The sequence below is a fragment of the Trichechus manatus genome, unplaced genomic scaffold, assembly GCF_000243295.1.
Source record: "Trichechus manatus latirostris isolate Lorelei unplaced genomic scaffold, TriManLat1.0 scaffold00191, whole genome shotgun sequence".
NCBI classification, from domain to species: Eukaryota; Metazoa; Chordata; class Mammalia; order Sirenia; family Trichechidae; genus Trichechus; species Trichechus manatus.
This window is the reverse complement of record NW_004444127.1, coordinates 3960362-3987937: the sequence shown is the minus strand read 5'-3', so window position 1 is coordinate 3987937 and position 27576 is coordinate 3960362. Positions and strand designations below refer to the sequence as shown.

The 27576-nt window shown below is 44.1% G+C and overlaps 1 long non-coding RNA gene across 1 annotated transcript; it reads right to left on the bottom strand.

Moving 5' to 3' along the window:
• Positions 1-166: 166 nt before the first annotated feature.
• Positions 167-18639, bottom strand: LOC111822668 (uncharacterized). The gene is made up of 3 exons (XR_002825810.1): positions 18473-18639; positions 610-1282; positions 167-419 (listed from the first exon to the last, which is right to left on the bottom strand). It is a non-coding gene; the product is annotated as an uncharacterized LOC111822668 (long non-coding RNA).
• Between the last annotated feature and the right edge of the window lie 8937 nt (positions 18640-27576).

The following is a 27576-nucleotide window of genomic DNA, read 5'->3' as shown; positions in this document are numbered from 1 at the left end:
GTCTAGTGGCTGCTGAGAGTCCTGTCTAGAATCAGTGTTCTTCCTCGAGCTGATGGAAAAAGGGTCTCTTGGAAGTTGCACTGTCCACAAAAAGAGCAGGGTCAGCCCAGAGAATCCAAACTTATCTGCCTCTTCATGGGTGTGCGTCCCATGCTTAGAAGGGCCCCTGTACTTGGTCTAATGCTCTGCTGCCACCATCTTGAAAACTGTAATAATTTTGGAATAAGGAGACCACATTTTCATTTTCTACTGAGCCCTGTAAATTAAGTAGCTGGTCCTACAGGAAGTGTCACAAAAATTGGTTTATTGTTTGGTGTGAAAAATATACTGCCTCTTCTCATTCGCCAGTGTGCCTGAGCTTACCAGATCCTTTTCCTGAAAGTAGCTTTAGAGGAGCTTGAGGGTCCAGGCACCTGCACCTGTGGACATGTAGGAGGGGAAGGGCACGGTCAAGGTCAAGGGAGCAGGCAGGATAGGCCAACCTACTAATGTGGGATACAGTCAGGCACGTATCCCAGTGCAGAGGGACTGGAGAGAGAGGATCACGGGCCCCTTCAGCACTGAGTGGACACTTTTAGGGCTGGAGAAGAAGGGAACTGAGCCAGTTACCATTTCTTATGCCAGCGTCTTTCTTTATTCTTGGCTCCCACAGGGTGCCTAGAATTACAGGTCCACAGTGTAGCACCTTTGAGGAAAATCTTCTGAAGAAGACACAGGTGCAGGGCTTCTCATTTTTGCATTCATTGTTCTTTCATTCAAGAAATGTTTGAGCCCACACGTTCTGGAGAAACAATAAGAACACAAGAGAGGTACTCTCCCATGCCTTCATGAAGCTTGCTTACACTGTAGTGGAGCTAGGCAATAAGCAGCTAAGCGAACACACGCTAAGTACAAATTGTGGTAAGCATTATAGAGGAAATAAATAGGCTGCCAAAAGAGAGAATAACTCACGGGAGAAGGCAGGGGGCTGCTTGGATAGGGTTATCAGGGGAAGCCTGAATGAAACAGAAGCAACAGGAGCAGCTATTTGAAGAAAGCAAAAGGACAGACCAGGCAGGGGAAGAGCTCATTAGAGTTCCCAGGACCCACAGAAATCCTGTCCTCTTCTCATTTTACAGCTGAAGAAACAGATTTGGGGAGGAAAGGAAGTTTGCGTATAGGGGGTCGTAGTAGAACCAGGACTAAAATCTTAATCTTCAGCCCAGATCTCTTTCCACTTCACTCGTCCTCCTGGGTTTTGCCCTCTTCCGTCTGCAGAAAGGTCAGCCCCTGTGCTAGAACTCTGTGGAAAAGAGTAACCAGAAATAAAAGGTAAATGGTTGCTTGGAAACAAGAAAGGATGGCCCCTCTGTTATGGGCATATGTGGTTTTGGCACCTGGTATCCATTTGCCGTTCTTTCTGGTGTCCTCCTTCTAGGGGGACCACCTCCCACCCCCTTCTCAGGCTCTGCACCTCCAGTGGAGTACATTTCCGGGAGTTCATTTCACTTCCTGCCCCTGGGGTGGGCATGTGACTCAGGTTAGGCCAATCAGAGTATCACATTCCCTTGGCCACTGTGATTGGCTCAGGAATGGCCATGTGACCTAAGCTCAACTAGGAACACTCTGCCCTAGGGCTCTGACTCTTGAGAGGAATGGGGTGGGTTTGGCAGAAATGACTGGAGTTCATTGGTTTCTGCAACTTGTGCTTTTTAGCCTAATTCTTTAACCTTCCTGATAATTCAGGAAGACCCCTCTGCAACCCTTTTGAAATGGTAGTTAGAAAATCAAGTGATAACATTGTTTCCCTTATTTCCTGACCACCAGAATCTCTCTAACTGAGATAAGAATCTCTTCAAAGGCACAGCAGCTCTGCTCCTAAATAGTTACTTGGAAAGTAAGACCCAGTGCAAGAAAATCAGCTGACACAAAACCTTTAAATGATTTCTTTAAATCAGTGACTCTCTGGGTGTGGTCCCCAGACCAGCAGCATCAGCATCACCTGGGAATTTGTTTGTTGTTGTTAGGTGTGGTGGAATCAGTTCTGACCCCATGTGACAGAGCAGAACAGCCTCATAGGATTTGCTAGGCTGTAATCTTTACAGGGGAACCCTGGTGGTGTAGTGGCTAAGAGCTAGGCTGCTAACCAAAAGGCTGGCAGTTCAAATCCACCAGCTGCTTCTTGAAAACCCTAAGGGGCAGTTCTACTCTGTCCTATAGGGTCACTATGAGTTGGAACCGACTCGATGGCACCTAACAACAACATAGTGGCTTTGAATTACGGTGCTGGTGAAGAATATTGAATATACTATGGTGTCTTAGTCATCTAGTGTTGCTATAACAGAAATACCACAAGTGGATGGTTTTAACAAACAAATTTATTTTGTCACAGTCTTCTAGGCTAGAAGTCCAAATTCAGGGAATCATCTCCAGGGGAAGGTGTTCTGTCTCTGTCAGCTCTGGAGGAAGGTCCTTGTCATCAATCTTCCCTTGGTCTGGGAGCTTCTCCACACAGGAATCTTGGGTCCAAAGGACACGTTCTGCTCCAGATGCTGCTTTCTTGATGGTATGAGGTCCCCACTCTCTGCTCGCTTCCCTTTCCTTTTATCTCTTGAGAGATAAAAGGTGGTGCAGGCCACACCCCAGGGAAACTATCTTTACACTGGATCAGAGATGTGATCTGGGTAAGGGTGTTACATCCACCCTAATCCTCTTTAACATAATCTAATCTTGCATCACTAACCACAGGCAGAGATTTGGATTTACAACACATAGGAAAATTATATCAATCACAAAATGGAGGACAACCATACAATACTGGGAATCATGGCCTAACCAACTTGACATTTTGGGGGGACACAATTCAATCCATGACACATGGACTGCCAGAAGAACAGACAAGTCTGTCTTAGAAGAAGTACAGCTAGAGTGCTCCTTGAAAGCGAGGATGGAGACACTTGTCTCATGTTATTTGGACATGTTATTAGGAGGGACCAGTCCCTGGAGAAGGACATCATGCTTGGTAAGGTAAGGGTCAATGAAAAAGAGGAAGACCCTCAAAGAGATGGATTGACACAGTGGCTGCAATAATGGGCTCAAACGCAGCAACGATTGTGAGGATGGCACAGGACCGAGCAGTGTTTCATTCTATTGTGCAATAGGGTTGCTATGAGCCGGAATCGACTCGACAGCACCTAACAACAACAACACTGTGGCTTGGGGACAGGGCTTTCCATCAGGCACAGCTAAGTCCTAACCTTCGCTCAACTATTTGTAGGCTGTGTGAATATGGGCAAGTTACAACGCTTCTCTAAGCCTCAGTTTTCTCATCTGAAAAACTTGGAATAATAACACCCCTTTTATGGGTTACTGTAGAAATTATATGAGCTAGTGGCTATAAAATCGCTAGCACATAATACACTCTCCATAAATTTCAGTTCATTATTATGTTGATGGAATTAGGCCTACTAATTACTTAATTATAGGCACTGACTCCCTTCACTATCCCATGTTGGCTGAGAACATATTTCCCGTTTGTCTGAAATGGATGCCAAGCCTGAGAACACACAGAACAGGACTTGGTCTCAGGCCTGGCACTGCCAGAAACTGACTGTGTGACCTTTGGTGAGCCAGTTTCCATCTCTGAAGCTCAGTTTCTCCACATGTTAATTTAAGTAAGTGGACTGGTTGGACTAGATAGACTCTAAGACCCTTTGTGGACCTGGCAGTCTGAAATTCTATGGATTAAGCTTTGAACAGAGTTTTGTTTTTTTAATTGGCTGTGGAAAGCATAGGGTTTCAGTACCAAAATGCATCTGGAAGCAGCTATTTATTAGGACGCATGAAAGAAGGGCCAGTCTCTAAGGTGGGCATTAACCGGTTGCCATTGAGTCTACTCTAACTCATGGCAAAGCCATGTGTTGCAGGGGAGAACTGGGCCCCATAGGGTTTTCAAGACTGCAACCTTTCAGAAACAGATTGCCACGCCTTTCTTCTGAGATGCCTCTTGGTAAGTTCAAACCACCAACCTTCAGTTAGTAATTGAGTGCTTAAATATTTGTGCAACCCAAGGACCCAAAGGTGAGCATTAGAGGGAGGCAAATCTTCTTGCAGAGCAAATGTCCCTGTAGCTTTACCCACCTGTCTCTGGGGCCACTCCATTCTTTGGGCTGCACCACCAAGGAGCCTTCCTCCCCACCCAGCCAGGAGAAGCACCCTCTCTTTCGTTATTCTACTGGTGGCTGCTTCATCCCTTCACCAGACATTCTGACCACAGGCCCTCCAAAAAATAAAGAAGAGTGATCACTAAACTGTGAACCTGCCAACAAGAACAAGTTCACCTGCTGTTGGGTTTTAAGCCAGGCTCCAGTGCATCTCACAATAGCCCTGCTCAGCTTAAGCAAAAATGGCAGGGCATCAAATCACCCTTTTGCAGAGAAGCAGAAAGATAAATTCCCCTTTTCATTTTCTTCTGCTTGCTTATCTACATTGGCTGTGCTTCCCCCCTACAGTGAGTGTTTATCATTGCCCTTTACTCCTCAAAGCAGTAGCTTCCAACAGAGACTCTCACCATACACAGGAGTGGTTTTTCTTTGGCAATAAGAGTACAGTGCATGGGGAGGCTGGAGGCCCCATTCAAATGCCAGGTCATGGGGTACCTTGGGCAAGTCACTAATACCCCCTTTCACTTTTGGGAAGTAAGAGGTTGGACCAGCTCTTCATATGAAACACTTACCAAGACTGCAAAGCATCACTCAAGGGCTGGCAGCTGGCTCAAGGGCTGTTCAGAGACAAGGTCCAGAGTCCAGTCCTGCCCCCTCCACAACCACAGGCCAGCATCATGGCAACACAGAAGCCTCCACTGACAAATGGGTGGTGGCTATGCATGAGGTGCACTGGGTGAGAATCGAACCGAGGTCTCTGACATGGAAGGCAAGAATTCCACCATTGAACCACCACTGCTCTGAGTTTTGTCTGGCTGATTCGTAGATGTGAGTAAATAGGGAAGAAAATGTGAACTGATCAATATATTATTAAAAAAACAAACAAATCAAACCTATTGCCATCAAGTCAATTCCGACTCATAGTGACCCCATAGGACAGAGTGGAACTGCCCCATAGGGTTTCCAAGGCTGTAATCTTTACAGAAGCAGGATGCCACATCTTTCTCCTGAGGAGCAGCTGGTGGGTTCGAACCGCCAACTTTTCAGTTAGCAGTCGAGGGCTTTAACCACTGCACCACCAGGGCTCCTTTGATTGATGTATCTCTATCAGCAATAGAAACCTAATGTCCTGTGAAGGAGGGCTCTTGGAAGATTCACATTCTTCCAGACTCCTAAACACATACAGGACAGATCAAGAAGAAAGGTGGCAGAGCCCTGGATTCACCCATCTCCCCTATATTTCAGATAAGGAAACTGAGGCCCAAACTGGGGTAGCGATTCCTCAAGACCACCAAGAGTAGGTGATTTTGGGTAAATGCTCGGCCCACAACAGCCTGATTCTGCCTTTATGTCCTGGAAACTAACGCAGTCAGGGTAATTTTTTACCACCAAGTGGATAGATCCGATGGGCTCTTCAGCCTGCTGACTGACATGCTTCTCAAAGCTGAAGAGCACCCCCTGACACCCCCACCCCCTCAGCAGTAACACCAGAGGCAGCTCTGACCCCGCTGCATTTTTCCCAGGCTGTCTCAGACAAAGGACCCGCCTGGCCTTGCCTTGTTATCTCTTGGACCTAATCAGCTACGCTCCATTTTCTATCGTGTTTTATCCACAAAAGCCCCGTTGGCTGCCCAACAGGAAAGCCGGGCCGACGTCCCAGATTTAGTTTGAAAGCCAGGCTGCAGCTGGTTTGATGGGAGCAACTAGGGTGGATATACTGGGCCTGCAGTGCCTTCAGGAATCCTTCCTGCACCTAGGGGTGGTGTGGGGTAGCAGAAAGAACAGGCAGACAGGCCTGGGCTCAAATTCTAGCTACTTTCCGGCGGCATGACTTTGAGTAGGATATTTAGCCTTCTGAGCCTCAGTTTCCTCGTCTATAAGATAGACACCACTTGCCTCACAGGGTCATTGGATTTTGTGCGCTGCATCATCCACTCTGGGCCTGGGAGATGGAACTCTGGGCGTGTTTGTGTTCCTGAAGCTCAAGGTGTGCAGTCGTGCTAGTGAAGAATTAGAGGCTCAGCTCTGGCCTGGAGGTGGGCTGTGGTGTGACAACAGAGCCCATGCATTGGGTTTGAGGATGGCTCAGATGCCCACTAGCAGCGGCTAATCCCTCCTCTTCTCTGAGATTCAGTTTTCTAGTCCCTAGATGGAGAGCTTGATACCTTTCCTGCACCCTGAGATTATGGTTATGAAAGTAAACTGATGACATGTCCAAAGCAAACAAGACTGGCTTATTTGTTCTTCTGGAAGTCTATGGAATCTTCAGTATTCTTCCCCAACACCATAATTCACATGCATCAATTCTTCTTCCTTTCCTTTTCATTGTCCAACTTTCCCATGCACATGAAGCTACTGAAAATACCATGGCTTGGGTCAGGCACACCTTAGTCATTGTGATAGTTAATGTCATGTGTCAACTTGGCTAGGCCATGATTCTCAGTATTATGTAATTATCTTCCATTTTGGTTATGCATGGACTCAGCAACATGGACTTCCACTCATCAAGACAGACTTAGCTATAGCCACTGCTAAGTGCCCAGTCTGTCAGCAACAGAGATCGACACTGAGTCCCTGATATGACACCATTCCTCAAGGCAATCAGCCGGCAACCTGGTGGCAGGTTGATTACATTGGACTGCTTCCATTATGGAAAGGACAGTGTTTCATCCTTACTGGGACAGACACTTACTCTGGATATGGATTTGCCTTCCCTGCATGCAATTCTTCTGCCAAAACTACCATCCGTGGACTCACAGAATGCTTTATCCACCATCTTAGTATCCCACACAGCATTGCCTAAGATGAAGCGACTCACTTCACATAAATGAAGCACAACAATGGGCCCATGCTCATGGAATTCACTGGTCTTACCATGTTCCCCATCATCCTGAAGCAGCTGGCGTGATAGAACAATGGAATGGCCTTCTAAAGACACAATTATGGTGCCAGCTAGGTGGCAACACTTTGCAGGGTTGGGGCAATATTCTCTAGGAGGCTGTATATGCTCTAAACCAGTGTCCCATATATGGTACTGTTTCTCTGATAGCCAGGATTCATGGGTCCAGGAGACAAGGGGTGGAAATGGGAGTGGCACCACTCACTATTACCCCTAGTGACCCACTCATGAAATTTTTGCTTCCTGTCCCCGTGATCCTATGCTCTGCGGGTCTAGAGGTCTTAGTTCCAAGGGGAGTCATGCTACCACCTGGAGACATGACACTGATTCCACTGAAATGGAAGTTAAGGATGCCACCTAGCCACTTTGTGCTCCTTATGTCTCTGGATCAACAGGCAAAGAAGGGAGTTACCATATTGGCTGGAGTGATTGATCTTGATTACCTACAAGAAATTGGATTGAATTACATAATGGAGGCAAAGAAGAGTATGTCTGGAATACAAGAGATCCCTTAGGGTATCTCTTAGTACTACTGTCATGGACTGAATTGTGTCCCCTGAAAAATGTGTGTAGCAACTTGGCTAGGTCATGATTCCCAGTACTGTACGACTGTGTAATTTGTGTGATTTCCTTATGTGTTTTAAGCTCTATCACTATGATGAGGTTATATGTGATCTCCTTATGTGTTGTAAATTCTATCACTGTGATGAGGTTATGCTGATGAGGTTTACAAGATTAGACAGTGTCTTAACCCAATCTCTTTTGAGATATAAATGAGAGAAGCGAGCAGAGACACATGGGAACCTCATACCACCAAGAAAGCAGTGCTGGGAGCAGAGTGCATCCTTTGGACCTGAGGTTCCTGCGCAGAGAAGCTCCCAGACCAAAGGAAGATTGATGACACAGACCTTCTTCCAGAGCCGACGGAGAAAGCGTTCCCCTGGGGCTGACGCCCTGAATTTGGACTTGTAGCCTACTGGACTGTGACAGAATAAACTTCTCTTTGCTAAATCCATCCACTTGTGGTATTTCTGTTGGAGCAGCACTACATGACTAAGACAACTACCCTGCCCTGTGATTAAAGTCAATGGAAAACTAAAGCAACCCAATTCAGACATGACTATTAATGGCCCAGACCCTTCAGGAGTGAAGGTTTAGGTCACCCACCAGGCAAAGAACCACAACCAGCTGAGGTACTTGCTGAGGGTAAAGGGAATACAGAATGGCTGGTGGAAGTTATACCACGGGAACAGTTGCAGAAACAAGGCTTGTAATTGTTATGAGTATTTCTTTCTTGTATTATTATACGTGTTATGTGTGGATAGACAGATAGCAAATATTTTTTCTTTCTTCCCTCCATTATAAAGTATCACTTATAAAATATAAGATATAAATGGGGCTAGTGAGTTTTCAGTTGTATGTATGTCAGTTGGTATGACTTTATAATTGTCTTTATTTAGAGATTATGCATGGTTTAAGGAGATATGTACAGGTGTCAAGTTGACAAGGGGTAGTCTGTGATAGTGTTATGTGTCAACTTGGCTAGGCCATGATTCTCAGTATTTTGTAATTATCCTCCCTTTTGGGATCTGATGTAATTATCCTCCATTTTGCCATATAATGTTATCATCTCCATGATGTGATTTGATGTGATCAGCCAATCAGTTATAAGGGGAGTTTCCACAGGGATGTGGCCTGCACCCTGCACCCAATATATATATGGACATTCTGGCAGTTTGCTTGCTAGCTCTGCATCCTGTTTCCAGCTCATCATCATCTAACCTCCAGTTCTTGGGACTTTCACCAGCAGCCTGTCGCCTGATCTGCCAACTTTGGGATTCGCCAGCTTCCACAGCCCTATGAGCCAAGAGCTTGCCATCTGACATGCCAATTCTGGGTTCGTCAGCCCCTGCAGCCATATGAGTCAGGAGGAGCCTCCAGCGGACACCTGACTCACAGACTTTGTGACTTGCCAGCCTCTACAACAGCGTAAGCCATTTCCTTGAGATAAATGTCTCTCTCTCTCTCCACACAAATTCACTGGGAAGATCCCACTTCACTGGGATCGCCAAAGATCCCAGCCTAAAATAGTCATCAAAGTAACATCTTTGCTTTTTAAGATTTTAAAGAGGTCTTTAGAAGCACAACTCAAAATGAAAAATAATCACGGCAAACATCTATTAGTAATTGGAACGTGGAATGTATGATGTATGAATCAAGGAACACTGGAAGTCGTCAAACACGAAATGGAATGTTTGATGACTGATATCCTAGCCATTGTTGTTGTTTCTCGTTAGGTGCCATCAAGTCAGTTCCAACACATAGTGACCCTAAGTACAATAGAAGGGAACACTGCCCAGTCCTGTGCCATCCTCACAATTGTTGCTGTTTGAGCCCATAGTTGCAGCCACAGTGTCAGTCCATTTTACTGAAGGTCTTTCTCTTCTTCACTGACACTCTGCTTTACCAAGCATGACATCCTCCAAGGACTGGTCCCTCCTGATAACTTGTCTAAAGTATGTGAGATGAAGTCTCGCCATCCTCACTTCTTAGGAGCATTCTGGCTGTACTTCTTCCAATACAGACTTGTTTGTTCTTCTGGCAGTCCATGGCATATTCCGTATTCTTCATCATCATCATAATTCAAAGGCATCAATTCTTCTTTCGTCTTCCTTATTCATTGTCCAGCTTTCACATGCATATTAGACGATTGAAAATATCATGGCTTGGATCAGGTGCACCTGAGTTCTCAAAATGACATATTTGCTTTTCAACACTTGAAAGAAGTCTTTTGCAGCATATTTGCCCAATGCAATACATCATTTGATTTCTTGACTGCTGCTTCCATGGGCATTGATTGTGGATCCAAGTAAAACGAAATCCTTGACAATTTCAATCTTTTCTCCGTTTATCATGATATTGCTTATTGGTCCAGGTGTGAGGATTTTTGTTTTATGTTGAGATGTAATGCATACTGAAGGCTGTGGTCTTTGATTTTCATCAGTAAGTGCTTCAAGTCCTCTTCACTTCCAGCAAGCAAGGTTGTTCCGTCTGCGTATCACAGGTTGTTAATGAGTCTTCCACCAATCCTGATGTCCCATTCTCCTTCATATAGTGCAGCCTCTCTAATTATTTGTTTAACATACAGATTGAATAAGTATGGTGAAAGGATACAACCCCGATGCACACCTTTCTGGACTTTAAACCATGCAGTATCTCTTGTTCTCTTTGAACAGCTGCCTCTTGATCTATGTACAGGTTCCACATGAGCACAATTAAGTGTTCTGGAATTCCCATTCTTCGCAATGTTATCCATAATTTGTTATGATCCACACAGTCGAATGCCTTTACATAGTCAATAAAACACAGGTAAACATCTTTCTGGTATTCTCTACTTTCAGCCAAGATCCATCTGACTATGTTTTTACTGTGTTTTATTCTTTTAATCGAAGTGAGCCAGGTGTACTTCTCAAATGCTAAGCAGATGCCCTTCTGCTCCTTATGCGTTGTAAGAAACATAATGCAATATAGAAGTCTGTTTAAGCCTTATCTAAGAGACCTTTTGAAATAACAAATTGTATACATATGAACACCCTGGAGCAATCTAATTTCTTCCAGCATCATCTAGCAGACGGGCAGTGTGGCTCTCAGGGGAGAAATCAAAGAGTTGTGTAATCTGGGAGGGAGAGTAATTCCCAACTTTCCTTTTTCACGTCATCTCATTCTGGATGGGTGACATAAATCATGTGCCTATAAAAAGAAAAGAGAGCACTTCCCAGGAAATCTCAGCATGGGTAATATGGAACAGTGGTTAAGACTGTGCCTGGAATCAGTAATGCCTGGGTTCAAATCATTGCTCTGTTGATTACTAGTTGTCTTTGTGACCTTGGGCAAGTGACCTAAGCTTCAGTTTCTTCATCTGTCAAACAGGCATAATAATATGCTTTACTTACTTCTTAGAGTTAATGAGAGAACTGAAAGAATGATATATGTAAAGTACTTAGCACATATTAACTGTTTAATAAATAGTATCCCATTGTCATTGAGTCTATTCCAACTTTTAGCAACCCTATAGGACAGAGTAGAACTGCCCCACAGGGTTTCCAAGGCTGTAATCTTTACAGGAGCATACCACCAGGTCTTTTCTCCCGCAGAGCAGCTGGTAGATTCAAACATCTGACCTTTCAGTTAGCATCTTAGCACTTAACCACTGTACTACCAGGGCTCCTTTTCAATAAATAGTAGTGGAGGGGAAATGAGGAACTGATGATAGATCTATGACACTGAATCCACAATAGTGGCTCTCCTCCAGCCATAGTACTTCATCTATGCTTCCTCTATGGCCCCCATCACTTCCCCCTGCATTTTAAACCCATTGCCATCAAGTTGATTCCGAGTCACAGCAACCCTATACGACAGGGTAGAACTGCCCCACAGGGTTTCCAAGGCTGTAATCTTTATGGAAGCAGACTGCCACATCTTTCTCCTGCAGAGCGCCTGGTAGTTTTGAACGTCCAACCTTTCAGTTAGCAGCTTAGCGCTTAACCACTGCGCCACTAGGGCTTCTTCCTTGCATTTTAGCCATCCATAGTATCCCCCTGCTCTAGACATGTCAATCACTGTGCTTGCCACACCCACAGTCCCCTGGCTGAGGAATACCATCCTTCTCCTGCTATTATAAGTCAGGAATAGTTCTTAGCTCCTTGAACACGTCATCATCATGAAAAACTGCATATTAGTTATTCCCTTCATTAGATAATACGGGGCATGGAGGGGTCATCCTGATTCTGTAATGCAGACGGTGCTAGGACCTAGAGGACCAACTTACTATAAAAGCTGTATGAAGCAGTTGTGGCAATGCCAGTTGTACCCATGGAAAGCCAGTTTACAAATGCAAACCATACTCAGGAAAGAAGAAAGGAAGGGTGAAAGGAAAGGAGGGAGGTATGAAACATATTTAGCGTCTTTTATTTACCAGGAACTGGCAAGGGGTTTTCCTATGAGTTCATGGGGTAAGAAGCATAACCCTGGAAGAAGCTTCATCCTCGCCTTTTCACAGCTGAGGAAACTGCAGCTCAGAAAGGGTAAGTGATTTACACAAAGTCTCACAGCATGTTAGAGAAAAAGTTAGTCTCAGCAAACTGATACATGTATTTTATGTCCCCTGGACAATATCATCCCTTTCAAAAGTATGTTGTTAGCCCTCTATAAATAGCTCCTGAAGTTTACTAATGTATGGCTCGTGAGTCAACACCACAGACTATTTCACTATGTTGTAAATTTTCACCAAGATCCCTTTGCATTGTAACTTAATATACCTAAAGAATTTTCTTCTCTAATCTCTTATCTAATCTTTCACATCTTTCTTTTGGGGTAATGATGGCAAGACTTCAACTCATTTATTTTGGACACATCATCAGGAAAGACCAATCAGTAGAAAAGGACATCAGGTTTGGTAAAGTAGAAGGTGGGTGAAATGAGGGAAACCCTCAATGAGATGCATTACGTCAACAATAGCCGCAACAATGGACTCAAACATACCAGTGATCATGAAGATGGCGCAGGACCGGGCAGTGTTTCATTGTGTTAGACATAAGGTTGCACTGAGTCAGAGCTAACTCAGTAACCAATAACAGCAACAAACAGGAGCCATCCAAGAACTTAAGGTTGGTGCTCTTCTAGCCTTGGCTTGGGTGTAGGCACCCTCTTTCCTTCCTTCAAGAAGCCTTAGTATGACAGCATCTTACTCTAAAATCTTGAGTCTGTGCTCTTATTTTTCCACATCTTTCTTCTCTTTCCAGCCCCACTGCAGTTGTTCTAGTACAGTTCTTCATTATCCCCCACCTGGTTTATTGTAATGAACTCCCAATGGTCTCCCCACCTCCTGCCTCTCTCTATTCCAATCCATTCTGCACACTGTATTAGTCAGGGTTATCCAGAGAAAAACAATCAATAGGATACATAGATACACTACAAGAAAGAGAGCGATTTATTTTAAGGAATTGATTCATGTGGTTGTGGGGACTGGCAACTCCAAAATCTGCAGGACAGCTAGAAGGCTGGAAACTCTGGCAGGATTTCTATGTTACAATCTTGAGGCAGAATTCCTTGTCTGAACCCTCAGTTTTGTTCTGAAGGCCTTCAACTCATTGGATAAGGCCCACCCACACTATGGAGGGTAATCTCCTTTAATCAGAGTCAACTGATTGTAAATGTTAATCACATCTACAAAATACCTTACAGCAATATCTAGACTAGTGTTTGACCTAACAACTGGGCACCATAGCCTAGCCAGGTTGGCACATAAAATTAACCATCACGTACATGTTGCCATTTATTCACAGCTCTGCTCATATCGCAGTAGTTAAAGACTTTCAATAGCTTCCTTTTGCCTATCGGAAAAAAAATCCTTTCAAGACTCTCAATGGTCTCTTTTTAAACTACCTTTCCAATACTAACACCCTTGCTCCAATGTTCCCATCAAATAGAACTGTTCAGTGTTGCCCTCTACTCCCTGTACTTTGCCAAACGAGGTGTCCAGGGCCCAGTTTCTTTCTTTCTCTCTCTCTCTCTTTCTCCTCTCCCCTCCTTCCCAGCTCTACTTCCTCAGTGAGATCTTTGTTCTCAAAAGGCACTCACTTTGCCCCTGCAAGATGGCTACCAGTGACGTCCCAGATTACATGCTTCCATGTTCAAATATAGCAGAGAAGAGAGCTTCTGATTCCTGGTAGGTCTCTTTGTCCATGACTGGACAACTTTTGTCACACACTCATCCTCGAATTAATGCCTGTGGCAGGAGAGGGAATAGGCTGGTTGTAGCAGCTCCTGAATTTCCCCGTCATAAGGTTTGGGTAGGATTGACCTCAAGATTTAATTCCAGGACAAGGCCTTGACTAGCTTAGGGGAGTGAGGAGTAGATGCTGAGGAGGCCCTTCCTTCCGTGAGCATTTCCTTACTCCCCTAGCTAGAAAGCAAGTTCTTTCTCATCTGGACTTGGAAAGCCCTTTATCAGCATTTCTGTTATTGCAGTAACCACCGTCTACCTTGCATTAAAGCTGTCTTCTCTTTGTGCACTGAGCATCCATCATGGGGCTCATGGTGCCCACAATCCCTTATGAGAAATGGTCCCATCCATAGTCCCTGACTGAGCATCCAGCCCTGTGTTGCTTTATGTGCTCACTCCACCCTGTTAGTGATGTCACTAGGGTTGGTATCACCCAGTATGGTAACTCATAATATCACCCCTCCCACCATGGACCTCTGCCAGTACCACATCAGACAGAATCCTTAGTAATTTTTTTGTACTAATGTTACTTGTAAATCATATTTCCCATAGATCACTCCGTCTTTTCCTTTAATTACTCCTTAATTCTCAAAAGAGTTATTGATATAGGTTCACAGATACTAATTACCACAATACTGTAGCTAAAACACCAGAAAATTTGACAAAATCAGTGACTATGAAAACACTGGCGGCAACAAAAACAATAGCACGTGTTTGTAACACGTGCAGAGGAAACCACATGATTTGAAGTGTTATGGTAATGAAGTAATAATGACAGCTCTGACTTTAATTTACTTTTTGAGTAAATTAGCATAGAGTTTTAGCCTTGTAGGTATATTGATTCCTGTAAGCCGGGCTTGTAGGCCTGGTGGCACAGTGGTTAAGTGTTTGGCTGCTAACCAGGAGGTCAGCAGTTCAAATCCACCAGCCTCTCCTTGGAAACCCTACGGGGCAGTTCTACTCTGTCCTATAGGGTCGCTATGAGTCAAACCAGTGGGTTTGGTGGGTTTTTGGAAGCTGGGCTTATGAAGAATGTTTCTGTTGTTGTAACTAACTACAGGGATATTTTTATAGACAATAATTTTGGTGTCATCCCCTATAACAGGGTCACCCAGTATGGTCCGTACTCCCTGCGCCCTATAGTGATGCCACTGCACCCTGTCTCCCTGCTGACCATACTGATTAGGCCTCAGGTGGGCATCTGACCCAAAGGAGTCAACCGTGGGCTGACCAGCAGCTTCTGAGGGGTCTGAAAGGCACAGTTCTGCCCCAGTAGAGGCCTCAGTGATTAGCCTTGAAGGCCATGAGTGAGCTGCAATGCGAAGCATGCAGAGCTATGAGTAAGCAGAAGCCATGAGGCAGGGAAAAGACAGGGAGAGTAGATAGTGACTATTATTATCCTCAGGAATAAGGAAGCTGAGGCTCAGAGAAGCCAACTAATTTGCCCAGTGTTGTTGTTGTTAGGTGCCATTGAGTCAATTCAGATTCATAGTGACCCTATAGGACAGAGTATAACTCCCCGGAGGGTTTCCAAGACTCTAATCTTTACGGGAGCATATCGTCCATCTTTTCTCCCTAGGAGTGTCTGGTGGGTTTAAACTGCCGACCTTCAAGTTAGCAGCCGAGCACTTAACCATTGCACCACCAGGGTTCCATAGGGTCACTATGAGTCCGAATCGGCTCACAACGACAATCAAAGCATATTACTCTTCCCAACTAATGCACAGTATCTCATGGAGATGCCCTAAAATTGCCCAGTAGGCAGGCAGTCTACGTCTACAGCCTATCCTCCCAACCAGTAAACCGTACTCTCAAATTGTTACCTAAAGCAACTGCATTATATTAGATGTAGACAAATCCTTATTATACAAGCTAATGGAGGGAACTGTTAATAGGGAAAGGACAAAAGGGTCATTACTGGTGGCTCTTTTCCCTGGGATGGTAACTCAGGGCCTCCTTCCTGCCCACTAGCCTTTTGGTCACTGCTTTTAACACTGTCCAAGGACCCTTCCCCCACATCTTAGTTACCTCCTGCAGCCATACCAAAAGATACCACATGTGGTTGACTTTTTTATTTATTTTCTCATAGGTTTGGAGGCTAAAGGCCCAAATTAAGGTTCCTTTGTGGGCATCTATCCTAGTTTCTGGTGACTGCTAGCAATTCTTGGTGTTCCTTGGCTACTTGTAGATGGCATCTGTCATCCCCCAGTGTGTGTGTCTCTCCCTGTCTGTTCTGCTCTTTTTATAAGACACAACTCAGAAATGATTAGGTTTTGGACTCACCCTGCTTGGTATGACCTCATTAACATAACCAAAGAAAACCCCTGTTTTTAAACTGGGTCATATTTATAAGTAATGGGATTAAGACTTTCATGTTTCTTTTCGGGGAACACATTCAATTCATAACATCCCACATTACTCCCTGATCAAGAATAGTTTTTATCTACACTCACCCAAGAGTAGTCTTACTGGCCCTTAAAATGATAAGCAGAAGAGAAAGCTCTGGAAGAAGTCCATTGTAGTAGACCCTTCATGGGGGCCTGCCCAGATCACAACAATCCTCATCTCTCAGGACTTTCCTCCACTCCCACCCAAGAATCGTTCCCAGCAGCGCTGTGCTAGAGATTTCATTGACATCAATTGATTTTATTTACACCATAACCTTGAGATGATAAAACTGAGATTAAGTAAACTGTACAAGACCATGTAAGTCTTACATGATGTAGTCCTGATTTAACTCAGGCCTGGCTGCCTTCAAAGCTCATTTTCTTTCCACAGTTTACTGCTGTCTCCAGAATGGACAAATAGGGCTATTCCACTGGATGGAGGATATGGCCATAACCAACATTTTTGTGTCATTTTCTTTTTAATTGGCATCAGCAGTATTCACAACAGATTGTTATCTCTAACCTTTATTTTGGCAATGACACACCTGCAAAACACCCAACAAACCCTTGACTTGCTTAACAAGCTGGCATCATGAGTCCAGGGAGTTTGCACACATGGTCATGTCCAACCATAAGATGTGATGTTGAAACAAGTGGATATCCCAGGGGCACTCAGTCAAAGAGCTTAGGATTCTCATGTGATGAGAACACTAGTAATGAGAAATCTTTAAAGGCCTGAGGGAAAACCCTCCCTCAATTATGGAACACTTCCAAATACATCTGAGTGGAGTTGGAAACGTACATGTAATATCCTGATGGGAGCTCTTCTCTGCATGTCCAAAATTGTTTGGGCAAGTTGGCCTAGAAACACTCACCAAATGTAGCTAAACTCCAAAAATTAAATGGCCCGTATCCTTTTTTCAAATCATTTTACTGTAGGTTTCTACTGCTCCAGTCTATTTAAATAATATTGCACTGATTTGAAAGAAGGAAACATTTTATCTATTTCATTTATAAAGTCAACAAATTTATTCAGAGTGCCAATATATGACAGGCATTACGATGGTGCTGATAATTCAATGGTGAATGAGCACCATGTCTACCATTAAGAAAAAGGAGCCTTAGTGGTGCAAACAATTAAGCGCTTGGCTGCTAACTGAAAGGTTGACGGTTCGACCCACCTAGCAGCTCCATGGGAGAAAGACATCCGATCTGCTTCTGTAAAGATTACAGCCAAGAAAACCCTATAGGGAAGCTCTACTCTGTCATACAGGATCGCTATGACTTGGAATGGACTTAATGGCACTCAACAACAACAACTACCATTAAGGAGCTGAGAGTCTTTAACTCATAAGGTGTTTCTACAATTCCGTAATAGTAATAGCAAGAGCTTCTTTCTGTTGATGTGTTACAGTTCATTCAAGCTTCACAATAATCCTGGGGTAGGTGGAGTAGGTTTTATAATCCCCATATTACAAATGAGAAGCCTGAGGATGACAGAACTGATGGGTTTTTCCAAAGACCAACAGCTTGTAAGTAATAGATCTGGGACTCAAGCCTACCTAAGCTGGAGGTCCCTTTTATCGAGTCATATTTTAGACTTGATATTTCTTTTCTTTTTTTTCTTCTTTAGATGAAGGTTTACAGAACAAATAGTTTCTTATTAAACAATTAGTACACATATTGTTTTATGACAATCGTTAACAACCTCAGGACACATCTACACTGTCCCTTCTCAACCTTGGGTTCCCTATTACCAGCTTTCCTGTCCCCTCCTGCATTCTAGTCCTTGTCCCTGGACTATTGTGCCCCATTAGTCTTGTTTTGTTTTATGGGGCTGTCTAATCTTTGGCTGAACGGTGAACCTTGGGAGTGACTTCATTACTGAGCTAAAAGGGTATCCGGGGGCCATACTCTCAGGGTTTCTCCAGTCTCTGTCCGGCCAGTAAGTCTCATCTTTTTTTGTGAGTTAGAATTTTGTTCTACATTTTTCTCCAGCTCTGTCCAGGACCCTCTGTTGTGATCCTGGTTAGAGCGGTCAGTGGTGGTAGCTGGGCACCATCTAGTTGTACTGGACTCAGTCTGGCAGAGGCCATGGTAGTTGTGGTCCATTAGCTCCTTTGGACTAATCTTTCCCTTGTATCTTGTTTGTTTCATTCTCCCTTGCTCCTGAAGGGGTGAGACCAGTTGAGTATCTTAGAATATCCAGTACCTCTGGACATTCTGCTCACAGACTTTTAAGACCCCAGAAGCTACTCACCAAGGTAGAATGTAGAACATTTTCTTTATAAACTGTGTTATGCCAGTTGAGCTAGATGTTCTCTGAGACCATGCAGACTTCATATTTCTTGACAGTGCAGAGTTTTCTGTATGTGGTATTCCAGAGTAAGCGTCAGCAAACTACAGCCCATGGGCCAAATCCACTGCTACCTGTTTTTATAAAAAAAATTTTATTGGAATATAGCCAAACTCATTCATTTATGTATTGTCTATGACTGCTTTCTAACTACAGCAGCAAAGTTGAGTAGTTGCTATAGACTTATGGCCCACAAAGCCTAAAATATTATTTCTAGCCCTCTGCAGAAAAAGTTTGCTGACTCCTGGCCCACAATATAAACTTAACTTGTCTTTCCCCTTGATTTCCATCTTTGGCCAAGCTCAGGGGTCAATCTGAGTCCAGGGCCAGGACTCAATCTGGGGCCATGGAAGATTATAGTTTTCTACAAATTATACCATTAATAGAACTTTCTCCATCAACTTGACCTCAAAAAGGAGTTGCCATGTGCCTCCACCCCTTCAGGGATAACTTAGAGGGGGCCCCCAGAAGAGCATATGACTTCATCTCCCAAGGAGGAAAGAATGTGCATAAACAAGGACTTGATTTGCCAGAAAACTGCCCTCATTAACCCTAGCCTATAGTCATGACACATTCTCAATCACTGTATGTAACATCTAACTCAAGAGGTGGCTACCCAAGAGCCCACTTGGTCCAAAAGCTAAAATGATTCTCTAAGAACAGTCTTGTGCTTTTCCAACTGTGCTTAAATTTGAAACAAATTCTCCCTACTTTGCAGTCCCAAGTAGAAACCTAAGCAGTCCCCACAGTTTGCATATTTGAATGGTCAGGGCTTTGAGTCACAGGACCCATGCTTCTCCTCCCAACACCCCCCTTTCCATTCCATCAGTGACAGCCTCTACAGCTGACACTCTCAGTTTCCATTAATTTAATGAACAAGTACAATAATAGGCACGAAGTTCTCCCGTTGATGCCACGCAAACCTAGTACCGTTTGGGGGAGGAGAGGATAGCCATTTAACCCAGACCTCAGGTTGAGAAAGACTTCAAATTCAGACTTTTGGCATCATTTACAAAAGAGCTTATACCTGGAGTCACCGTGCTACACTGTAGGATTATACTTGATCCTGGACCATGTCATGTAGCATCTAGATTGAACTAATATTGCTTTAGAATTTCTGCAATTATTTTGTGGATAACATGATAAAACTACATTTTTATTTTTGTGATAAAAATATTAATTTGTTAAATGTAAGTGTTTTAAATATACTACAGTTTGTATAACATTTGTAAAATCTCATATTTTCATACATTAGGAACTACAAAAAAGTCCAAGAGGCCTGAACTTCTTTTGACCTCCAAGAGACCCTGATGCTTCAGTCAGATTAATGTACTCAGTAAAAGTGCACGCTGATCTTCCCTAACAACATCCCTAATTGGCCCTAATAGGGTATGTTTCACTTCCTACTACTATGTCCTACATAATTTGTGCATCTCAGGGTCCATGTAGCTCCCTGAGGAGGGCCTCCTGCAATTATGGGAGTTATTTGCTCTTCTGCACCTCCCCCCTGGAAAAGGGGAGAAAGATTAGCCCCTGAGGAGGGTCTATTTTAAAATCTCAGACCTGGGGCAACCCAAAACTGGCTTGCCCCCAAACCTACTGCATCCATGGAACCAAAATGCAAACTCCATCACACACTCACATATCATCAGGATCATCTGCCAATCACCTATTTAACTTGGCCCAGTGCTGCCTACAAAGCTGATGTTAAATATATATATATATATACATATGTATATATATATATAGAGAGAGAGAGAGATAGAGAGCCCTGGTGGTGCAACAGTTAAAGAGCTGGGCTGTTAACCAAAAGGTCCGTGGGAGAAAAAACCTGGCGATCTGCTCCCACAAAGATTACAGCCTTGGAAGCCCTCTGGGGCAGTTCTACTCTGCCATATAGTGTTGCTGATTCAGAATCTACTAGATGGCACACAACAACATATATGCATATATATGTACACATATATACACACATGGAGCCCTGGTGGCATAGTGGTGAAGAGCTTGGCTTCTAACCAAAAGGTCAGCAGTTCCAATCCACCAGCCACTCCTTGGAAACCCTATGGGATAGTTCTATCTGTCCTGTAGGGTCACCATGAGTCAGAACCAACCTGACAGCAACAGGTTTGGTTTTGGTATACATACACATGTATGTACATATGCACATATATCATGAGTTGAATTAACACTGATTTCTGAAATTCAGCTTCCAGTTTCAGATGATAGGGATTAAAGCTACTACATGTTTACACAACCTGGTGAAGCCCAGATTCTGATGAGTCATTCGGGGTTGCGGTGTTCATTCACTTCGTGAACCTTTATTAGGAAGTCTAAACTCCCAGGATCAAGACAGCTGCATAAGGTGTCCCCTGCCTGTGAGGGGCTCAGAGAGCAGTGGGGGAGACCAACTCCAGCATAAGTCAGACCCCCAAAAAGTGCTGTTCTAGAGACATAAACCAGGGACCACTGTGTCTCCTAGGAAGAAGCAATGAATTGGGGCTGGAAGAAGAAGCAATATTTGGGCTGGGCCTTGAAAAATGAGAAGATTCTGAGAGACAGAGAAGAAGAAGAGGGCTTTCAATTCAATTCAACAAACCCTCTCTGATCACCCATCATCTACTAAAAATACTAAGTTTTATGCCTGGCTTGTAAATGTTAGCTTCAGTAATCCTATCGCAATGCTAGGAGCAGACAGGACCAGCAGTAGCCTATATGGCACCTTTGTTCAGTTAGAAAAGGTGTCCCTCCCTCTGGACATTCAGAAGCCAAAATCAGGGCTTGTGGCTTGGTGAGTTGGGCTGGATTTTAGCCCCAACTCTGCGCCAAGCTCCTTTGCACAGCCAGGGCTTCAAATTGGTTCATTCTGTCTCAAACCCCTGCTAAGAATTTGCATTTCTAACAAGTTCCCTGCAGAATTTGCATTTCTAACAAGTTCTCAGCAGATATACTGAATCAGAATCTACATTTTAACAAGATCTCCCAGTGATTCTTATATATAACTTTCTAGGAACTTGAAAGCCCTGTGCACAGCAAACAACCTGCCCAACTGTATGTGGCAGCCCTGCTGCAGTGGACACAAAGGTGAATAAGACATACATGGTCCCTGCCCTTGAGCAACTCATCTGGCCAAGGAAAGAAATATGAAAACACATATGATATCATATTAGTGGCATAATAAAGGAAACCCTGCGTGGCACAAATGGTTAAGTCCTGGGCTACTAGGCAAAATGCTGACAGTACAAACCCAACCAGAGGTGCCTCAGAAGACAAGCTTGGCAATCTGCTTCTGAGAAGTCACAGCCTTGAAAACCATATGGAGTAGTTCTACTCTGCACACATGGGGTGGCCATGAGTCGGAATTGACTGAACGGTATGTTCCAATGTTATAGGAGGCAGCAGCGAGAGGGAGAGACTATCCAACATAAGTAGGCATGAAAACTTGCGGCTGCTTCCAGGAAGGCCCTTGAGCAGAAACAAGCAAGTGGCTTTGTTTCTCTGTCTCAGTGGTTCCCAAGCCTAGAGGGTCATCACAATCACTTTAGGGGCACTTAAAGAATACAGACCCCTGCCCTCCATGCCCAGCCTAGAGTAGGTCTTGGGTGGTGCCTAGGAATCTGCATTATAATTAGTTCTCCTGGGTGATTCTGCTGATCTCCTGGGCTAAGAATCACAGGTGTGAACTACGACCCCCACCCAGCCTCTGCTCACCCAGCACCCACTTTCTCTTGGTGAAATAATAATGTTCAGTACTTTCTCCATGCAATAAGAAGGAAATGAAAGTTCTGAGGTCGCTAGAGCTGACAGCCCAGGTAAAATTTCAGTTCTGCTTTAGAAAGAGAAAAGCTCCTGAAACGTGAAATGACCGACGCATCCAAGGGGCCAGCTGCTACACAGGCTGGTATGAGCACTTTCCATGCGATGACTCGATGCTGCTGCTGCTGTGACCGCTGCAGGGATGCGGGGAGAGGGAAGGGGCAGCCTGGCCAGGAGAGTGGCCCACAAGCCGGAGTCCTGACGACAAACCCTCAGAGGAAAACTTTCTGGTGTCTGTGAACCTGACCATGATGCCCACACCCTGCACAGGACTTTCCCTGACTTCCCTGGTTGTGACCTTGACCTGTGTATTTGGAGAATTCAGTGCTGGCTTAACCAGTTGGAAGATGAAGCATGTTCACAGGGCACCAACAAAGCAGGCGGGAACTCACACACACACACACATAAGAAAGAAGAAAAGAGAGTTTGAAAGAATTTGATATTAAAAAAAAAAACCAAAAAGCTCTGATGCCCTCATGTTGTTGTTGTTAGTTGCCGTTCAGTCCATTTAGACTCATGGTGACCCCGTGTGCAGAATAGAACCGCACTTCATAGGGTTTTCAAGGCTGTGACCTTTCAGAAACAGATCACCAGGCCTTACTTCCAAGGCACCTCTAAATAGGTTTGAATTGCCAACCCTTCGATTAGTAGTCCAGGGCTTAATCACTTGTGCCCCCCAGGGACTCCAATATTCCCTCAGGTTTATTTATTATATATTGTTCTTAATTTGAATTAATTGTGGGAGTGGAGGTGCACCGTAATTTTTCAGTACTTAGGTGAGGCATCAGTGGTTCGGTGGTAGAATTTTTGCCTTCCAAGCAGAAGACCCAGGTTTGATTCCCGGCCAACGCACCTCATGTGCAGCCACCACCCGCCTGTCAGTGGTGGATTGTATATTGCTATGATACTGAACACATTTCAGTAGAGCTTCCAGACTTAGACAGACTAGGAAGAAAGGCTGATGATCTACTTCCTAAAATTCCCAATCCCCAGTGAAAATCCTATGGATCACAATGGTCCTATCTGCAACTGATCATGGGGTTGGTACAGGACCGGGCTGTGTTTCACTCCATTATGCATGGGGTTGCCATAGACAGGGGACAATTAGACAGCAGCTAACAACAACAACAGGGTCTCAACAAGCTCTTAATTTTTCTTGAAAGAACTGAATTTCAGTTAACACTTACCAAGCACCATCTACAAGCCAGATGTCTGGTAAATACTTTCTATCCCACTAAGACCTCACAATAGCCCTGAGACGTGGGTGTTATTATTCTCCCGGTTTTACAGACGAGGAAGCTGATACTCAGAGAACTGAAGTGACTTGACAAGGTCACACAGTAGAAAGTAGCAGAGCTAGGATTTAAAACCAGGCACAGTGGTTAAGCATTTGGCTGCTAACCAAAAGGTCAGCAGTTCAAATCCACTAGCTGTTTCTTGGAAACCCTATCTTATAGGGCCGCTATGAGTTGGAATCTACTCGATGGCAATGGATTTGGTTTGGGTTTTTCTGTGTGTGTGTGTGTGTGTGTGTGTGTGTGTTTGTGTGTGTGTGTGTGTGTGTGTGTGTGTGATGGTTAAGGTTGTATGTCAACTTGGCTGGGCCATGAGTCTCAGTGGTTTGGCAGTTATGATGTAGTTCGTTGTTGTTGTTGTTGTTAGGTGCTGTCAAGTTGGTTCTGACTCATAGCGACCCTAAGTACTACAGAATGAAACACTGCCCCATCCTGCACCATGCTGACAATCATTGTCATGCTTGAGCCCATTGTTGCAGCCACTGTATCCATTCATCTCATTGAGGGTCTTCCTCTTTTTCTATGACCCTGTACTCTACCAAGCATGATGTCCTTCTCCAGGGACTGGTCCCTCCTGATAACATGTCCAAAGTATGTGAGATGTAGTCTCGCCATCCTTGCTTCTAAGGAGCATTCTGGCTGTACTTCTTCCAAGACAGATTTGTTCATTCTATTGGGAGTCCATGGTATATTCAATATTCTTCGCCAACAGCACAATTCAAAGGCGTCAATTCGTCTTTGGTCTTCCTTATTCATTGTCCAGCTTTCACATGCATATGATGTGATTGAAAATATCATGGCTAGGGTCAGGAGCACCTTAGTCTTCAAGGTGACATCTTTGCTTTTCAACACTTTAAAGAGGTCTTTTGCAGCAGATTTGCCCAGCGCAGTGCGTCTTTTGATTTCTTGACTGCTACTTCCATAGGTGTTGATTGTGGATCCAAGTAAAATGAAATCCTTGACAACTTCAATCTTTTCTCCATTTATCATGATGTTGCTTATTGGTCCAGTTGTTAGGATTTTTTTTTTTTTTTTTTTTTTTTTTTTTTTGGAACTTTATCTTTTTTTTTATTGTTGTAATTAAATGAAGTTTACGTTTCAAGTTAGTCTCCCATACAGAATTTTTTTTTACATACATTGTTATGAGACCCCAACTGCTCACCCCATTCTGCGACAGCACACTCCTCCCCTCCACCCCTAATTCCCCATGAACATTCAACCAGCTCCTAACTCTCTCTGCCTTCCCATCTCACCTTTGGACAGAAGCCGCCCCTTTGGTCGCTTGTATCTACTTGTCTAAGAGGCACACTCTTCACAAGTAGCACTTTATGTCCCACAGTCCAGTCCAATCCCTGTCTGAAGAGTTGGCCTCGGAAATTGTTTTAGTTCTGGGGCGATAGAGAGACCAGGGGCCATGCTTTCCGGGGCGCCTCCAGTCTTAGTCAGACCATTAAGTCTGGTCTTCTTATTAGAATTTGAGTTCTGCATCCCATCATTCTACTGCTCCATCAGGGACCCTCGGTTGTGTTCCCTGTCAGGATGTTCATTGGTGGTAGTTGGGCACCATCTAGTTCTTCTGGTCTCAGGCTGATGAAGTCTCTGGTTTATGTGGCCCATTCTGTCTCTTGGGCCAATACCTTCCTTGAGTCTTTGATGTTCTTCGTTCTCCTTTACTTCAAGTGGTTGGGACCAATCGATGCATCTTAGATGGCCGCTTGCAAGCTTTTAAGACCCGAGACGCCACTCACCAAAGCAGGATGCAGAACATTTTCTTAATAAGGTTTGTCATGCCAATTGACATAGATGTCCCCTGAAAGCATGGTCCCCAGACCCCGCATCCCTGCTACTCTGTCTTTGAAAGTATTTGATTGTATTGAGGAAACTTCTTAGCTTTGGTTTAGTCCAGTTGTGCTGGCTTCCTCTGTAGTGTGTGCTGTCCTTCCCTTCACCTGAGATGATTCTTATCTACTATCTGCTTAGTGAGGATTTTTGTTTTCTTTATGTTGAGGTGTAATCTATACTGAAAGCTGTGGTCTTTGATCTTCATCAGTACGTGCTTCAAGTCTTCTTCACTTTCAACAAGCAAGGCTGTGTCATCTGTATAACGTAGGTTGTTAATGAGTCTTCCTCCAATCCTGATGCCTCTTTCTTCTTCATATAGTCCAGCTTCTCAGATTATTTGCTCAACATACAGATTGAATAAGTATGGTGAAAGGATACAACCCTGATGCTCACCTTTCTGGACTTTAAACCATGCAGTATCTCTTTTCTGTTTGAACAACTGCTTCTTGATCTATGTACAGGTTCCACATGAGCACAATTAAGTGTTCTGGAATTCCCATTCTTCACAATGTTATCCATAATTTGTTATGACCCACACAGTCGAATGCCTTTGCATAGTCAATAAAGCACAGGTAAACATCTTTCTGGTATTCTCTACTTTCAGCCAGGATCCATCTGACATCAGCAATGATATCCTGGTTCCACGTCCTCTTCTGAATCCCGCTTGAATTTATGCCAGTTCCCTGTCGATATACTGCTGCAGCTGCTTTTGAATAATCTTCAGCAAAATTCTATTTGCATGTGATATTAATAATATTGTTTGATAATTTCTGCATTTGGTTGTATCTCCTTTCTTGGAAATAGGCATAAATATGGATCTCTTCCAGTCAGTTGGCCAGGTAGCTGTCTTCCAAATATCTTGGCATAGATGAGGGAGGGCTTCCAGTGCTGCATCTGTTTGTTGAAACATCTCAATTGATATTCCATCTATTCCTACAGCCTTATTTTTCACCAATGCCTTCGGTGCAGCTTGGACTTCTTCCTTCAGTACCATTGGCTTCTGATCATATGCTACCTCTTGAAATGGTTGAACATCAACCAATTCTTTTTGTTTTGTTTTGTTTTTTCTTACTACCAATTCTTTTTGGTATAATGACTCTGTGTATTCCTTCCATCTTCTTTTGATGCTTCCTGCATCATTTAATATTTTCCCCATAGAATCATTCACTATTGCAACTCAAGGCTTGAACTTTTTGTTCAGTTCTTTCAGCTTGAGAAATGCCAAGCAGGTTCTTCCTTTTCAGTTTTCTATCTCCAGCTCTTTGAACATGTCGTTATAATACTTTACCTCCTCTTCTCGAGCCACCCTTTGAAATCTTCTGTTCAGTTCTTTTACTTCATTATTTCTTCCTTTTGCTTTAGCAGAAGCAGATGTAGATGTAGTTTGGCAGTTGTTTAATGATGTAATCACCTCCCGTGATCAGATTTGATACAATGTGTTCACCTCCATGATGGGATCTGCTGTGAGTAAGCAATCAGTTGAAGGGGCGTTTCCTTGGGGGTGTGGCCTGCATCCAATATAGATAGACTTTCTGGCAAGGCTCGTGGGCTTTTGCTTACTCTGGATCCTGCAGCTGGCTCCTATTCTTCTGACTTCTGGTTCTTGGGACTTGAGCTTGCAGCTTACCTGCTGTCTTGCCTGCTGAACTTGGGATCCATTGGTTTTCACAGCCTGTGAGCCAGAGCCCTGTTGTCTGACCTGCTGATCTTGGGTTTGCCAGCCCCTGCAGCTACATGAATCAGGAGAAGCCTCCAGCCTGACCCACGGACTTGGGACGTTCCAGCCTCTACAACCGCATAAGCCATTTGCTTGATATGAATATGTGTCTTAGTCATCTAGTGCTGCCATAACAGAAATACCACAAGTGGATGGTTTTAACGAAGATAAGTTTATTTCCTTACAGTAAAGCAGGCTAAAAGTCCAAATTCAAGGCGTCAGCTCCAGGGGAAGGCTTTCTGTCTCTCGGCCTTCTCATCAGTGTTCCCCCAGACTAGCAGCTTCTCTGCGCAGGGACCCCGGTCCAAAGGACGCGCTCTGCTCCCGGCACTGCTTTCTTG